The following is a 17,754-nucleotide window of genomic DNA, read 5'->3' as shown; positions in this document are numbered from 1 at the left end:
ACACACACACACTGGTGTCGGGGGAGGGTGGTGGGGGTAATAATGGTAATAACACTGGCACTCCTCTGAGAAGTTGCTGGGTTTTCCGCGCCTTGCGTCACTTCGGCGCCTGTATAGCAGCCCTTCTATTGAAGCATGTGTGTCGGTCCCTCTCTCTCCTTTTTTTTTCTTTCGTTCTTTCTGTGTGTGTGTGTGTGTGCTTTCTTGTGTGTGTGTGTGTGTGTGTGTGTGTGTGTGTGTGTGTGTGTTCACTTTCCCGCCGTTACACATAGGAGGAATAATTGGGGTTACTGCTGTTGCATCAAAACAGCCTTACCGCTCTGTATTGTATAATTGAAGCACGGGGGGCGGCCCATTTCTTTTTTTTCTTTCTGTTTTCTTTCTTTCTGTTCTTTTTTTTCTTCTTCTTTTTCTTCTTCTTCTCCCCCCCCCCCCCCCCCCCCCCCCCTGATTTCCTGGTGTCACAGGAGGAATAACCGGGTATAGTATTGCATCAAAGCAGTCCTATCGCTGTATATTGAAGCATGTTTGGCGGTCCATCTCTTTCTTTCATTCTTTCTCTTTTTTCTCCGTCTCTCTCTCTCTCTCTCTCTCTCCTTTTTTCTCTCCTTGCACTTTACAGTATCACATGAGGAATGATGTGGGTTACGACTATATTGAAAAAGCCATATAGCTCTAACGTGTGTCGAGCCTCAGATGGTTGATTTGCCTCCTGTGATGCCAGAATCGTTCCTGTCTTGGTTTCTGTTAATGCATTCAGTCAGTCTTTCTGTCTTCCTAGTTTTCTTTGTTCCCTCCCCCCCCCCCCCCCTCCTCTCTCTCTCTCTGTCTGTCTGTTTTTCAATCATCCTGTCAAGTCTGTTTTTCATTCATCCACTCAAATCTTTCTCTTTTTTTCTCTATATCTCCCCCCCCCTGGGGTTTTCTTTCTTTTTTTCCTGTGTCTTTCTCCTTTCCCTTAATTTGTTTCAATTTAGCAATGTCAGGATTCTGTCACGAACGTATGTAACGAAAATGCTTGTTAATGACACGTCTTCGTTATCACTATCTTTTCTTTTCTTTTCTTCTTTTTTTATTCTTTTTTCTTAAAGTACTATAGTTGTGTTGGTTTCTCGTTTATTTCCCTTGTGGTTGCCTCTTGTCGCCATGCGTTATCTGTCTCTCTGTCTCCCCAACAGTTTCACGCACACACACACGCGCGCGCAACACACACACACACACACACACAGAGAGAGAGAGAGAGAGAGAGAGAGAGAGAGAATGTTACTCAATCAGTTTTCTGCTGTCCCAGCATCCTCTCTGCCCTTTCAGTGGGCGTTAACTCTCCTATCGTTCATCGCCCCCCTTCCCCGCCCCCCACACCCCCTGTTTCCACTTTCCTACCATTCTCCCGCACGCAACCATCCCCTCCACATGTAATACACAGAGCACCCACTTTCGCAGAATAGCGAGTCTGTCGCATTCACAGTGCCAGCAGTCCAACCATAATCATACGCAGAGTGATTCATGACGAAGATGCTTATCAGTGAAGAGCAGTCTCCTCACTGAGATAAGATCAAGCTAATAGGTCAGGATGTCAGTCACCATTCTTTACTTTGACTTCATCCTTTTAGGAGTCCGCTGGACAGGACACGTTGTCCGCATGACAGACAGCAGGATCCCGAAGATGCTTTTGTATGGCCAGCTGAAGGAAGGCCACCGTGAACTTCGAAGACCCTGCAAGCGCTTTAAGGACACCTTGAAGACAAACCTCAAAGCCTGTGACACAGACATCGCTTCCTGGGAAACTGATGCCCTTGACCGCTCTCGCTGGAGGATGCTGTGCTCTAGTGGCATAAAGACGTTTGAAAAAAAGAGAACGCTGGCCATAAAGGAGAAGCGTGAGCGAAGGAAGCAGGGCTCAATTTCTGGAGACGTTTTCCCTTGCAACACCTGTGGGAAGTGCTGCGCTTCCATAATCTGCCTCTTCTCCCATATGAGGACACACACCGACAGATAAGCCTGCCTACCTACTCATCCGTCGGTCCGACGGGAGACTCCATCAATTATGTTCAGCAAAACCAATGACACCCCTTAAAAAGTATACAATCTGCACGAATTACATTTCAGGTTCATGCCACACTCATCACGTTTCACCAACGGTCAACAGCTAAGGGGTTAACGTCAAGTCACTCATCAGCGGAGACTCGGTTGTTGAATCACTCCGATGATGATTGAATGTACGTGGCAGATCACCACAGCGAAAACTATATACAAAAGTATAGCTTAGCTTCTTTTTCTTTTTTACCCTTCATTTCTTTATTTTAAAAAAAACACTTTTTTTCCCCCTTCATTTCTTTATTAAACCCTCTCAGGGGGTAATTTTCGAGAACGAAAACGTCCGACACCAGAGAGCAGAATCGTTGCCACAAGCGCGTCGTCAACACGCGCGACTAAACTTAATGACTGAACTCCAATGAATAATCTTTAAATCGAAATTTGGAAATTTATAAGCAAAATAACAACTCAGTGTCCGGTCCGCTTGCGTGTCGAAAAATGGATAGAAGAAAGGTAGTTGACACAATAACGCAGTTTATTTCTCCACGACTCATGCAGCACTGGCTCACGATGTCATAAAAGAGCCATAGCAAATCAGGAAACACCATGTCATGGCTGTGTTTCCTTTTAAACAAATCCACGTCTTTGCTTATTCATTGTAACAACCGTGACTGCTCTGCACAAACACAATACCACAGACAGACACGCATGCCACTGTTTATAGACACTTCCGTTGAAAAGACCTTGGTTATATTATGCATGTTTTTTGTGTTGTTTTTTGCATATATTCCCGTGCATTCAAAAGATATGTTGTAGTGCGTGCTTTGTGTGTGTGTGTGTGTGTGTGTGTGTGTGTCCCTGTCACTTTGTCATTCATGCCCATTTTTTTTCTTTCTTTCTTCCGCTTTTCCTTCAAATTATCTTTCTTTCATTTCTGTTGGCGTTCACTCTGTGTGTGTGTGTGTGTGTGTGTGTGTGTGTGTGTGTGTGTTTCATGTCTTTCACCAAAGCTGCTATTAGACGACAAGGAAAGACTCAGAGAGAGAACTAGAGAGGTGTAGGTGGGGGATAAGGGGAGGAGAGAAAGTTTCCAAAGTAACGAAAAAGATTCGCGAAAATGAGACACGAGATAGATATATATTGAGACATTTTCCTTGATAACATGAGAGAGAGAGAGAGAGGCGCATCATGTTATCTTATTCACAGGGACGCCAGTTTTTTCCTCCCTCTCTCTCTCTCTCTCTCTCTAGAATTATTCTATTAAGAATATTTATTGACCATTTGTCCTCTCACGGTTTTTGATCCTCGGTCCAGGAATGGCCCTGTCTGTGTATTGTGTTTCTCTGTGTGTTCAAAAGCCTTTGCTCTGTTTAATAATAATATAATGATGGTTGGAATATCGCTCATGTCTGCATTTCTGGCCACGCTGCCACCCATTTTCATGGCGATGAGGCCGTTGGCCGACTTTGTGAAGAATGCGAACAGACACGGCGTATCACACATTTTAAACACCATACACACATACACGCGCGCACACACACACACGTACGCGAGCGCGCGCACACACACACACACACGCACGTGTATTACTGTCAGGCTTGTTGTGATTGTCGTTGCTGTGCTTTCTCCTCGTCCTCTTTTTCAAAAGCACTTTGAAGGATCTCTCTCCCTCCCTCCCTCTCTCTCTCTCTCTCTCTCTCTCTGTCTCTCTCTATGTGTCTCTCTCTCATTTTTGGTTGATCTGAATTGTCGAATTAATGTGTCGTGTCATTTTTTCATTATTATTATCATTTACCAGTGAATGCCCCTTCAGTAAGGGGCTCTGGCCTTATCTGAATAAAACATTCATTCGTTCTCTCTCTCTCTCTCTCTCTCTCTCTCTCTCTCTCTCTCTCTCTCTCTCTCTCTCATTCGGTCCCTCCTTCCCTCACCTGTTTGCTCTTTCTGTCCCTCCTTTCTCTCAGTCTTATTCTCTCACCCTCTCTCCTCTCACTTTGCCCCCCCCTCCCCTCCCCACCTTCTCTCTGTTTCTTATTTTGTCCCTCCTTCCCTCCACCCACCCCCTACCTCTCTCTCACTCTCTCATTTTCTCACTCTCTCTTCCTTTGTTTCTTAGTCTTTCCCTTCTTCTCCCACCCTTCCTTCTCTCTCTCTCTCTCTCTCTCTCTCTCTCTCTCTCTCTCTCTCTCTCTCTCATATGCCTACTGTTCGTGTCTGCTTGCTTCCGTTCCATGTAATGATGTATACTTCCTTGCGCTCTCTCTCTCTCTCTCTCTCTCTCTCTCTCTCTCTCTCTGTGTGTGTGTGTGTGTGTGCGTGCATGAGTGTGTGTGTGTGTGTGTGTGCGCGTCACACACATCTCGGCATCGGGACAGAGATACAGACAGCTTTTACTTCTACCAGCATATAACATGCACAAGTATGGGAGGAGAGTGGGGGGTGGGGAGGGGGAAGGGCGAGTGGAGGGGAACCGAAGGGAGACAGAGTCTGGTGCCGCCAGAAGCCATCTTCTTCCAGAGTTCTCACAGCTTCAGGCATCAACACTATACCCTTTCTCATGACCCTAGACTTTTTTCTTCTATTTTTTCCCATCTACCCGCCCCCCCCTCCACCCACCCCCACCCCCTTCTCTTCTCTCTCTCTTTCCTCCCTTCCCCTATTCTGTTCTTCTACGAGTGAGGGGACACCCTCCCTCTTCTTTCATTCCCCCCGTCGCCTTTTTCTCCCTCCTCCTACTTTCTTGTGTGACATCAGTTCTCTCTCTCTCTCTCTCTCTCTCTCTCTCTCTCTCTCTCTCTCTCTCTCTGTGCCTATCTATGACTCTCTGTCCTGTCTCCTGCTCCCTCCACCCGAATTCCCCGTTCCGGCGTTCTCACGACAGTTTGCTTGCTGTGTGTGTGTGTGTGTGTGTGTGTGTGTGTGTGTGTGTGTGTGTGTGTGTGTGTGTTCTGAGCATTAGCAATGTCTGTAACTTATTTTCTTTTGTTTGTGTCTGTCTGATCTTCTTCCTTTCCCCTCTTTTCTTTCATTTATTTTCTTTTTATTTTGGTTATTCTAATCTACGGGCTGTTTGTTTCTTTGTCTTCTCTCTCTCTCTCTCTCTCTCTCTCTCTCTCTCTCTCTCTCTCTCTTCTTCGTCGTGTTTCTTTTGTCTTGCATTCCCTGTCTTTTTGCGTTTGTCTTCCTCAATTTCCCTGTTTGTTCTTTGTGCATGTATGCTCGTGTGCGCACACGAGAGCGCGCGCGCGCGTGTGTACGTGTGTGTGTGTGTGTGTGTGTGTGTGTGCGTGTGTGTTTCTCTCATTTGCACAAAACATTACAAAATACAGGTATGTGTTTATTGTTTCAGAAATCTACCGCCACTGGAATTTTAAACTACATACAGGACCTGCAGAAAACTCTGAAGTGATGGGAACTTAGCGGAGAAGGACATCAAGCTTCGTCTACCAGACTCTCACATCATCTTGGATATATTACAAAGGTACATTTTTTTCTTGTCGCCTCAAGTGCGCGAGCATAAATTTCGATTGCGCAAACATGTCAGCGCACACATTGCATGCACACATGCACGTGACTACACGTAGATTGCATAATGTACGCGCTCAGTGAAAGAATACAGGATTGATTCAAAAGGCCAGAAACAGATAATAAAGTTGGATAATGTATACACATTTTTATATATTTTTATATATAAACAAATGAGAACTTACCTTGCATATCCTTTTCAAGCAATTAAGATACTATGGCTATTTTTGTATCTCTGTTCTTCCTTCTCCATTCACTTCCTCCCTCCCTCCCCCCCCTCCGCCCACCCGCACACACACACACACACACACACACACACACACACACACACTCACGCACTCACTCACTCACTCACTCACACCAAGACACAGATTATGGACGAGAAACACAAGCTCATGTTGTCCATTCCTTTCAAGAATGTCTTCATAATGAAGGGCTTTGTTTTATTTATTTTATTTTTATTTTTTTGGTTTTGTTTTTGTTTTTTGTTGTTGTATTTTTTCCAGCCACCGAAAAATATCGTCTTTCAGTGCTATCGGTTTCAGTTATTGAATTGATGGGGTTTTTTTCTTGTAACGTGTGTACTCATTGTGGCCATGTGGGTTACTAAATTGCCTGGTTTGTCATAGTGAACGTGTGTGTGTGTGTGTGTGTGTGTGTGTCCCGTGTTTTATTTTAGTTTGTAATTTGTGTTTTGCTGTGCATTTTCTTGGTTTTTGGGTGTTTTTTTTTTGTTTTGATTTCTTAAGGTAAACGTGAACATACAATCTCTTTTGTTAAACTGAGACCTTAGGTATAAACGTAGGAAAGAGAGACATAGTAGTCAGTGATAAGAAAAGCGAAGATAATTCCGCGTGCACGTGTGTGTGTGTGTTTGGTGGGGGGTGGGGGGGGGTTGTCTCGGTGTGTTTGCGTGATGTTATTAGACATGAACTTTCTGCTCGGATGAACTTGTTGCCTCATAGCCCTCCTACACCCCTCCAGCCCCTCCCCCCCACCCCCACCACACACACTCAACACCACCCTTCCCACCACCCTCACCCACTGCACGAACCGGGTCCCTCCCCCGTCCTCACCCCCTCTCACTATCAGCAAACTGTTTCCTTAACCCTGTTACCTACTTTCCCACCTCTATCCTCCAATCCCACCACCGTGTTTTGGGGTTTTTTTTTATTTTTATTTTTTTAATATATAGATGGCATCAGCAGCTTGGCTATATACCAAACACACCCTAACTCTCTTGGTGCACCTCTGTTCGTGTTCGATCCAGACGCGTGCCTTTACTTGCGTGTGTGCATGTGTGTGTCTCTCTATGATTCAGTACTTATTTTCTCTTTCTCTCTCTGTCTCTCTCTCGTCCCCTGTCTCTCTACCCTCCACTCTTTCTTTGATAACCTCTCTCTCTCCCCCTCTATCTCCCCTGTCTCTCTACCCTCCACTCTTTCTTTGATAACCTCTCTCTCTCCCCCTCTATCTCCCCTGTCTCTCTACCCTCCACTCTTTCTTTGATAACCTCTCTCTCTCCCCCTCTATCTCCCCTGTCTCTCTACCCTCCACTCTTTCTTTGATAATCTCTCTCTCTCCCCCTCTATCTCCCCTGTCTCTCTACCCTCCACTCTTTCTTTGATAACCTCTCTCTCTCCCCCTCTATCTCCCCTGTCTCTCTACCCTCCACTCTTTCTTTGATAACCCCTATCGCTCGCTCTCTCTCACTTTCTCTCTCTCTCCCTCACTCTCTCCTGTCTCTCTACCCTCCACTCTTTCTTTGATGCCCCCCCTCTCTCTTTTCTCTTTCGTCCCCTGTCTCTCCATCACTTTCTTTGATTACCTCCCTTTCCTCTCTATTTCTCTCCCCAGTCTCCCTACCCTCCACTGATAACTCCTCTCTCTCTCTCTCTCTCTCTCTCTCTCTCTCAATCTCGAACCCTTCTCTTCATCCTTTCTCTCTGACCCATCCTATTCCAACACACTCTCTCTCTTTCCGACTCCCCCCCCCCCGCCCCTCTCTTTCTCTTTCTGCCCCTCCATAACTACTGTCACTCCATGCCACCCCCCCCCCCTCCCCGACCCCCACTCCATTCTCTCTCGGTCTCGTTTTTTTTTTTTTTTTTTTTTTTAATTCTTTATTTATTATTATTATTTTTTATTTTTTCCATTAGGGCTTTATGTGTAAAAGCAGTTATACTTTTCTCATAAATATTCGCTTCGAATGTTTTCGTTTGGTCTCCGCCAGCGCCCCCCCCCCCCCCCCCCACCTCCTCTTTCCTTCTCCTTCCCACCCATCCAAGTCCAACCGGTCACACATGCGTCTGCCCTTCAACAAAGCAATCCACACAGCCTGTTTGAAGCTTTTTTTACAAGCCAAGCCATTCATTGTGGTTTGTGGTGGTAGGTGAATCATCATCATCATACGTACGAAGCCTGAGGCAACGAACTTACAATACAGGCACACAACAGTTGCGGAGCACACACACACACATACGGACACATTCACACACACACACAAACACACACGCACACGTACGCACACACTCACACACACACTCACCCCCTCCCCCCCCCCCAACACACACACACTCACATACACACGCACACACACACACACACACACACACACACACACACACACACACACACACACACGAACAGACACACTCACACACACACACACAAACACACGCACGCACACACAAACACACACGCACACACTCACACACACACAAACACACGCATACACAAACAAACACACACGCACACACACACACACACACACACACACTCACACAGACACGTACACACACACGCACACACACACACACACACACACACACACACACACACACACCGTCTAAAAACACTTATAGTGAATAGACGTTAAACTGAAGATAAAACACACACACACACACCAAAAAGAGGGAGAGACTGTGCGTGTCACATATACATCTGACACAGCAGACACAGTTACGCTTCTCTTTGAAGTCTGTGCCTACCCTCATCACAGTCTGTTCCCCCCCCCCCCATCCCCCATCCCCCCCCCCCTCCCGCCAAAAAAAACTGGAGCGGATGTTCATTGGAGTTCTTTGATACTATTCTGCTGCCTCAGCTGCAGCAGCAGTTCTTTGCACAGAAAATCTCCATACAAGTTATTCTTTTCTTCTAATTTGATGTTATCGTTCTTTATCTTATCACGGACATCACGTGTCATATTTTAGAACATGACTGAGCATTATAAAACAAGAAAAACGTTTGCATGCACACGCATGCATGCATGGACCCACGCACACAAACACACACACACACACACAAACACACACACACACACACAAATGAAAACCACACACACACTCACACGCGCGCACACACAGCTACGCACACACACACACGCACAGCCACCCACAGCTACACACACACACACACACACACACACACACACACACACACAATGAGCTGTACACTTCGATCAGCGACAGCTTGTCAAGGCGTCCGCTGACACACAGAGGGGGCCACGTGCAGCACGGGCCCATTGATCCGCCTGGAGACGAGCTCTTAATTGATCTCTTTTGACACCTGACACCAACATTAGCGATAAGCTTCGGGATTAGCACCCGACACACGTACACAGCCAGCCACACAGGAAAGCCCCTGTAGTGTGTGTGTTTGTGTGTGTGTGTGTGTGTGTGAGAGAGAGAGAGAGAGAGAGCGGAATTGGAGGGTCGAGGGAGAGAGAACTCCGAACGATAATCGTATAAGGCCATCGGCGTATTTCAGGGCTTACGACATCTACATAAAGAGTAAAATATGCACAGTTTAAAAAAAAAGAAAAAAGAAAGGGGGGGGATGGGGGGGGGGAGATCGTGGGATAAAATTGGGCATTGTGTATTGTCTACTCTTATTTCGAATAGCACAGCGCACAAAGAGACATATTCAATAATTGTTTTATTTGAAATTTGTATCGACGTCTTAACAGAAGTATTCTTCTGTTGCCGCATTTCTGTTTTTTGTTACGTTGAAAATATATTTGAGAAAGAGACAGACAGACAGAGAGAAGAGGGGAGGGGTATGAGAATTAGAGAGACAGAAAGAAAAGATGGAAAGAGCAAATAGGCGAGTGAAGAAGAGACCGAATGAGAGACGGAGAGAAAGGGCGAGGAAAGACAAATACAGACAGAAAGAGAATTGTGGACATGAGCTCGAAAATAACATCACACACGCGTGCTTGCTTGATGATAATGAGCATGCACGTGTTCCCCCTTCCCCTCGTCACTACTTTTTTCTTCCCGCATTTCCCAGCATCGATCACAACACACACACGTACACACTCGCACACACACACACACACACACACACACACACACACACACACACACACAAGCACGACCCCCAACTTACAGCTACCCTCCATTCCGCCACACAAACACGCACGCAAGCATGCACTGACAATTCTAAATACACACATAACGTGCACATTGAACAAGTGTTCTTTCCACCCGGTACTCCCGTTACAAATACCATGCTTCCTCCGCTCCAAAACACATGGTTTCTTGGTGTGTTCCAACACACGCCGCGCAACGTGTTGGAGCACTTGCTCACTCTCACACACACACACACACACACACACACACACACACAACACACACACTATCACACACAAGAACGCGCACACAAGCGCGCGCACACACACACACAGAGGTGGGGCGTGGTGGGGGGGGGGCTTTCCACCAATCAACACATGCCTACAAATCAGAATCATGCATTTTTGTCAGTTTCAACACGTACAAAAGCGTCCATAAAAATTCGCAAGCACGCACGTATGTTGGCTAGCTCGTTCGTGCACACACACACACACACACACACACACACACACACACACACACACACACAAGCAAGCACGCACGCACGCACGCATGCAAACTCACACTGAGCAAACAAGAACAGCTGTCACAAGCAGTATGCAAACAATACGCGCACTATCTCTGCAACCTCTCTGAATGTAGTCTGGACTTACATGAATAGAACCTCAATTCTGCACTGTCTGTCCGTCTCTCTCCGTGTCTGTACGACTGTCCGTCTCTCTCTCTCTCTCTCTCTCTCTCTCTCTCTCTCTCTGTCTGGGCTTGAATCACCCTGTCAACAAAGTGTATAGTTTTAATCATTCCCAGTTGGCACACAAAATTACATGAGAATAATTTGAATATTGAATGAATATGTAGAAAGTGTTTGGAAAATGGTCGAGTGAAGAAGACTTAGAGCAGGATGGATGTAGACACTCTCACTCTCTCCTCTGTACCATAAACAGGATTACACAGCACACGGGATAACCAAATAAAACAGACTGAGTCAAAGAGGAAAACGAACGTAAATGAGCAAACGAATGTTACAATGTGCACATTTATTTTTCGATTGACTTTAATAGTGATATATTAACTTTCTTCGACATACAAGACGTTCGTGTTATATCAGCATTTTCCGAATCTGTTACAGGCGAAAGTGGTAGAAGATTTTTTGTTTCCATTCTATTTATCTTAAATAACTTATTTTGATTAAATAGAGGTGTATGCAACTGCAGAATTCAAAATAAAACACATCTTAGTCATGTATGTTTTTGCTGTTGTAGCAGAAATGAAGATCTCTTGTGACGGTCTTTCGTGCCACAGAGCACGAAGGGAATTGTAACTGATGTTGCTGTTTGGTTTTGATCAAGTATCCTGAGAGTTTTGTCCGGTGTGTGTGTGTGTGTGTGTGTGTGTGTGTTGTTCCGCTCTGTGTAGGCCTATCTGGTACAAGTAGGAAAGGGGAAAACCATTCGTACTTTCAATGTGTTTTTATTGGTGGCGGTTTTTGTTGTTCGTGTTTTTGATTTTTGGTTCAGCATGCAGAATCCGATGAAGCTGTCTAACACAGACCATTGCGAGAAAAACATTCTTCACGAGAAGTGTGAAAACTCGAGCAAAATGTGAATACACCCGTCCAATTCTTCCAACGCAGGTGCAGCAAATACAAGCATATCAACCACATTTTTCCCCAGAATAGGCTTAAAAAAATAAAATGAAATAATTATGACGAAGGCAAGCAGCAAAAAAAAAACAAAAACAACAACAACAACAAAAAAGCACATACGAAACGAGTGAATAATAGACCGTCTAACTGCGCTGAGTAATAAAAGAAGCCAACCTGGGACAGAAAACATCAAAAACAAATCCATTAAAAAAAAAAAAAAAAATAAAAAAAGAAGAAGAAGAAGAAAAAGCCATCATACAGAATCTCGATGACAAACTAAAAAGTATATCAATACCACACTTAAAGTAAAAATATGATAAAATAAATAATATTTGACTTAAACAAGAGAAAATACACACACACCAAAAAAAAAGAAGAAGAAGAAGAAAAGCGAATACGAATAGAATGAATAATAAGCCATCTGAGTTGTAAATCGGTACTGGAAAAAAACCCAAAAAACACATCCATTCGCTGAGAGAGAGAGAGAGAGAGAGAGAGAGAGAGAGAGAGAGAGAAGCAAAAAAGGAACAAACCAAAACAAACAAACAAAAATACCAGCGTACAAAATCTCGATGACAAACTAAAAAGACTGGATACCGCACTCTACGTAGAAATCTGATCAAAATTAATTAAAGCAATATCTTGTTTCCTCCAAGAACTGAAAATATAATTTATCGTGGAACTCGAGATTGTTACAATAATACACTAATAATGATGATAATAATGATTATGTTAATAATAATGAGTGAACCTAATATATGCTGCATTTCAAAGTAACCTAAGACAAGGATTTGGTACGGATCCAGAAGACTAAGAGAGCTTCACCCCTCATGTCAGATGTCGTTTTCATGACAATAATACAATTATATCACTTGAAGTGTTCTTATAATGCTTGCTTTTAGTTTCCATAACAATATAATGTTTGGTTTTAGTTTTCGTACTGATATTACGATTGTGTCTTTTTAAGTATTCTTATGATGTTTACTTTTAGTTTTCATGACGATATTGCAGTTGTCTCACTTGTGGTGTTCTTATAATGTTTGTTGTCGTGAATTTGTTGTTGTTGTGTGCGGTATTTTCTTGATGAAGTCGAATTCTTAACAAGTCGGTCAACAACCTCATTGCCTCGAAAGCCAAGCTGGGAAATGTTATTACCATTATTTTACACAGTAGAACCCAACACAGCACAGTACAGCAAATGAGAGAGAGAGAGAGAGAGAGAGAAAGAGAGGCTCGCGAACTCGCTGCCCAGCAGTCTGAATTGTGCCAATCCCAGACGAGTCCATCCAGCGGGGAGAGCAGGGTGTTTTCTTTCGGCTTGCTGAGAGAAGAATGCGCGGCTGGTTGACTAAATGTGAGCCAGACACCTGTTCGATTCCCGTTGGAAATTGCCATTCCTACTGTTCACGTTTGCTTGATTCCGTTCCATTATTTTATACTTCCTTGCTTCTCTGTTTCTCTTTGCTTCTTTATTTCTCCATTCTTTTCTTTGTTCCCGTCTCCACTCCTATCTGCCTGACTCTACCACCTCCTCTCACTCTCTTTTGCTCATAAAGAGCACCGTTTTGGCAAGAAATGAAAAACGAGGGATCACTATTCTTAAAATCAATTTATCATATATCATTGGATGCGCGTCTGTCTCTCTCTCTCTCTCTCTCTCTCTCTCTCTCTCCGTGTGTGTGTGTGTGTTTCGTTTACCGAACAACAAAAGCAAACAAATACACACACACACACACACACACACACACACACACACACACACTGCATGAATGAAAGACCTAGCTGCCCCCCACCCCCACCCCCATCACCACCACCCCCTCCACCCGCCCTCTCTCTCTCTCACCACATACTCGCGCGAAGAGCGAGAGTAAGCGTATGAATATCTGTGATTTTCGGACTCGAAGTATCAGCCATCATATCACGAATGTGATCATAAGTTTTTTCAAATGAGAAAGATTACAGTGAAATGAACAGCACTCAAAATATTCAGGAACATGACACCGTCTCGTTGTCTCTCTTGATGTACCAAGTTATGTTTACAGAGAGTTGAACGCTGACGTGCATGCATGGCACGTCATCTCTTTGTCATGGACCATATATTCTGCGATTTATTTTCCTCTTACATATTGTGCATTTGCCATTCGTCTGTGTATCTGAGTGTGTGAGCGTGTCTCAGTGTGTGTGTGTGTGTGCGCGCGCGCGCGCGCGCGTGTGTGTCTGTACGTGGGAGGTGTGTGTGTGGGGGGGGGGGGGGCAGGGGGGGGTGCGTGCACATTCATGTGAATGTTTTCATCAGCATGTGCGTAAAATTAATGTGACACATACCAAGCATCGTTCAGTGGAACTCTCCTTTCCATCCCTCTCAAATAATAAGATAGTATATACCAAACCCAGCAACGGACGGCCGACCGCTCAGTAGTTTTGGAAGTAAAAACACCTGACTGCACTTTCACCGCGGAACCAGCGGGCAGAATAAAAAGCTGTGTACGCTTCAGCCTTGCTATCTGGCACGCAACGCAGTACCCCCCATCATGTCCCCCCCGCCCCGCCCCCTCACCACCACCACCACCCATACACCCCACCTAGTTCCCTCCCCAACAACCCCCTGGTCCTCTTCCTCCAGCATCCCTCCCTTCTCTCTACTGTGTGTGTCTCTTCTGTGCCTCCGTCTGCCGCCATTTTCCCCCAGCTCTTCTATCCTGTTCCTTCCTGCCTGCTTCACTGCCTTGCCTTGCAGTTCGCTCGACATGTATTGTGCTGCATACGAAGCGAACTAGACTTCGGTTCAAGTGTAAAATTCTTCCCTGCATAAGCTGCGCTGAGCCCTTCACTCTGTCTTGTCTGAAGGGGGAAAAAAAAGAAGAAGAAGAAGAAAAGAGTTTGTCCGTCCCTGTCTCTCTTTCCACACCCCGTTTCCATGCCTGTCTCTGTCTCTCCCCACACCCCGTTTCCATGCCTGTCTCTGTCTCTCTCCACACCCCGTTTCCATGCCTGTCTCTGTCTCTCTCCACACCCCGTTTCCATGCTTGTCTCTGTCTCTCGTTCTCCACACCCCATTTCCAAGTCAGACTGTCTCTGTTTCTCTCTCCACACCTCATTTCTATGTCACTCTCTCTCTCTCTCTCTCGCCATTCCCAATTTCCCTCGCGCCCTGCCTATCTACACGTCATTGCTTTGCATTTTCCCACACCCATCCATACAGATGCAGAATCTTTCTTGAATACCTACCTACTCTCCTTCTCCAGCCACCCCCCCACTGCCCCCCCCCCCCCCCCCCCCAAACCACACCCCCGTGCCATCATCTGTAGTCCACACAAACGTTTCCTGTCCCTATTGTCCCCGAGTCTATTATATAATCAATTTTGGATCGCAAGCTCGGAAGAAAATTAAATTTTGGTGGGTTCATTGGATTTAGTTGTTATTCTTCGCTGTTGTGATTATTCAGTTCCAATTTCACGTATTTGTTTATCGATTTATTTTTACAAAATAATATTCTTGTTTGCTCATTGTTTCATTTGCTCGCTTGCAGTATTAATTTTACTCCTGACACACTTATCCGTAAAGAAACCTTTTTTCTGTTCTTGTGCAGTATCTTTTGCCAGTTGTCGTAAATCCTTTTTTGAGGGCACCAAATAAAACGGTTTCTGCAGAAACATGGGTTCACGTATCTAATTGAGGGGTCTGGTGCAGTGCAGTGGTGGCATTGTAGTTTGTTGATCTGTGTTGTCCTGAAATGATAATTCAGCAAGAGATTTTTTTGTGATTAACGTTTATTAACAAGTTTCTGTTTTCAATTTTAAATGATTACTGGGGGGGGGTTCGTCCTTTTTTTCTTTCTTTTTTCATCAAGACAATCAGCATGATTACTGGAGGGTTGGTCCTTTTTTTTTCTTTTTTCTTTTCATCAAGACAATCAGCGTGTCATCCTCATCATTTTTTCCCATCTTCTTTTGCAATAACAATTTTCAGGGCAGTAGAATGAATAGAGTGAAGACGGTGGGTACCGGGATGATCATATAATTATATGTTGGACCAGGTTAACACTTCCCCATCACCCTCATTGCTGCTTTGCCAATAACACGAACGCTGAAGATGGTTTTATGGTTTCTTTGGGGGAAAAGAAAAACCGTTGATTGTTTAACATCTCTTAGCTACGGCATTTTTGTGTAACACTGCGTTAAGGTCAATGTTAGATGACTGACCTTCCGCGTGTGTTTACGGGTTTTGGATGAACTGGAAGATATTAGCAGAGCTTGAACGTCTTTCTTGTTTTGTTGTTTTGTTTTGTTTTATTTTTCCTTTTTACAGTTTTCTTCCTTTTTGAGAGAGAGAGAGGGGGGGGGGAGAGAGAGAGGGTACAGGTAGACGGACAGATTGTGTGTGTGTGTGTGTGAGGGGGGAAGGGGAGTGGGGGACAGACAAATCGACAGACAAAAAGCATGCAGCATGCATCGTAGTTCTCTTTGATCATACAGACAGACGGGCAGACACAGCAAGACAAAGAAAGGTTCACACACCCGCTCGCACGTGCATACACACACACACACACACACACACACACACAGATAGGCAGACGGACAGCAACAGACGACAGACTGGGAGACTTGACACCAGACGACTCACCAGTTGGACGAAGTGAACTGTGTACGGATTCGAGGCGAAGCGAGCAAGAGACCGATCGATATTTCACCGTTCCCGTCTGTCATACTTCCGTGCTCGTGTGCTTGCGCTGATCCTGTTCAATACACCCCCGCACAGAACGGGTTAATTGCATTCATAGCTGCTTGAAGTTGTCATTTTCCTTTCTTTATTTTTTCTCCCCATAAAACAACAACAGAACTTTCTTTCATCAGAGTTCTTTCATTCTCCATTCCCTCCAACCCCTGTTCCTTCTTTAATTCCTTCATCATTCCCTCGCTGTTTTACTTCCCGAAATCCTCTCTTTTCTTTTTTTTTCTTATATGTTCTTTGGTTTGTTTTTATTCGATTTATTGTTTTTAATTCGTAGATTTGTTCTACAATCATTGGTGGAGGATGAGACCCCAACAACGTGTTTGAAATGAGCTGCGCGTATAACAGTTTTACTTTACTTTGATGTCTGTTTTCGTTTGTTTTTTCATTTATTTGTTGTTGTTGTTGTTGTATTCTGTTATATATATTTTATATTGACTGTTATTCGCTTCTTTTAAGACGGAGACTGTGTTTTAAGCCGCGGATTGTTTGTCAATTAATGCTTATATATGCACATATGTTTCCATTACATTGTAGTTGTGATGATATATAAACTTATCTACCACTACTTGTACGACTTATACCAGTGTTCAAAATGACCATACTGGTACTGTTACTGTCGAGTACTACCACATAGTAGTAGCAGTAGTTGTAGTATGTGGAGAAAAGTCAACATATGATTTTCTGTTCTGACTGATACATTTGTCGACAAATGATGACAGAGAACCGTGGGACTGAATGTCGATCTTTTCTGTCTGTCTGTCTGCAAATATATGTTATGGTTATTTGTTATTTCGATTGATAGTATGATATATATATATATATATATATATATATATATATATCTGTGTTTGAATAGGCCTGTACTGTATGTCTGACAATACAGTATCACTGGCATTCTGCCCAGTTAGCCGTCTCTGTGTCTGTTTACGATGCATCTATGTATCCACTATCTATATGTATCTTTGTAGGTATATCTATCTCTCTCTCTCTCTCTCTCTCTCTCTATATATATATATATATATATTCATATAATGTGTGTGTGTGTGCGCGCGCGCGCGCGTGTGTGTGAGAGAGAGAGAGTGTGTGTGTGAGTGAGAGAGAGAGAGAGTGTGAGTGAGTGAGTGTGTGTGTTTTGAGTGAGTGAGTGAGAGAGAGAGAGAGAGAGAGTGTGTGTGTGTGTGTGTGTGTGGAAACGGGGATGCCGCACACGCAATGGTCGTGCGTGTGCCAAGAAATGAGAGTTCACTGCAACGAGTAAAATATCTTCTCAGATTCTGTAGTTCTGTCATTTAAATGTTGCCAGCACGCCTCCTACTGAATGGCTTCTGGTTTGGCGTTGTAATTTCGTTGTAAGAAAGAAACCGGAACCACTCAAGTTGTACACGATAAATGAATTAACTTTGAGGTCACAGGCCACTTTCATTGTTAAAGTCACACAGGCCTTTCATTGAATGGCCCGGG

The 17,754-nt window shown here is 44.3% G+C and overlaps 1 protein-coding gene across 5 annotated transcripts in view; it reads left to right on the top strand.

Moving 5' to 3' along the window:
* LOC143283777 (uncharacterized) overlaps positions 1 to 17,754 on the top strand; it is a 58,942-nt gene that overhangs the window by 28,643 nt on the left and 12,545 nt on the right. For all 5 annotated transcript variants that reach the window (XR_013055449.1, XR_013055448.1, XM_076590132.1 and 2 more), the window contains exon 2: positions 5,387 to 5,518. The gene's annotated coding sequence lies outside the window, so the exon portion shown is untranslated. The remainder of the gene's footprint in view (positions 1 to 5,386; positions 5,519 to 17,754) is intronic.

The sequence above is a fragment of the Babylonia areolata genome, chromosome 7 (assembly GCF_041734735.1).
Source record: "Babylonia areolata isolate BAREFJ2019XMU chromosome 7, ASM4173473v1, whole genome shotgun sequence".
Taxonomy (NCBI): Eukaryota; Metazoa; Mollusca; class Gastropoda; order Neogastropoda; family Buccinidae; genus Babylonia; species Babylonia areolata.
Note: the sequence above shows the minus strand (reverse complement) of the source record. Positions and strands in the feature narration are given on the sequence as shown.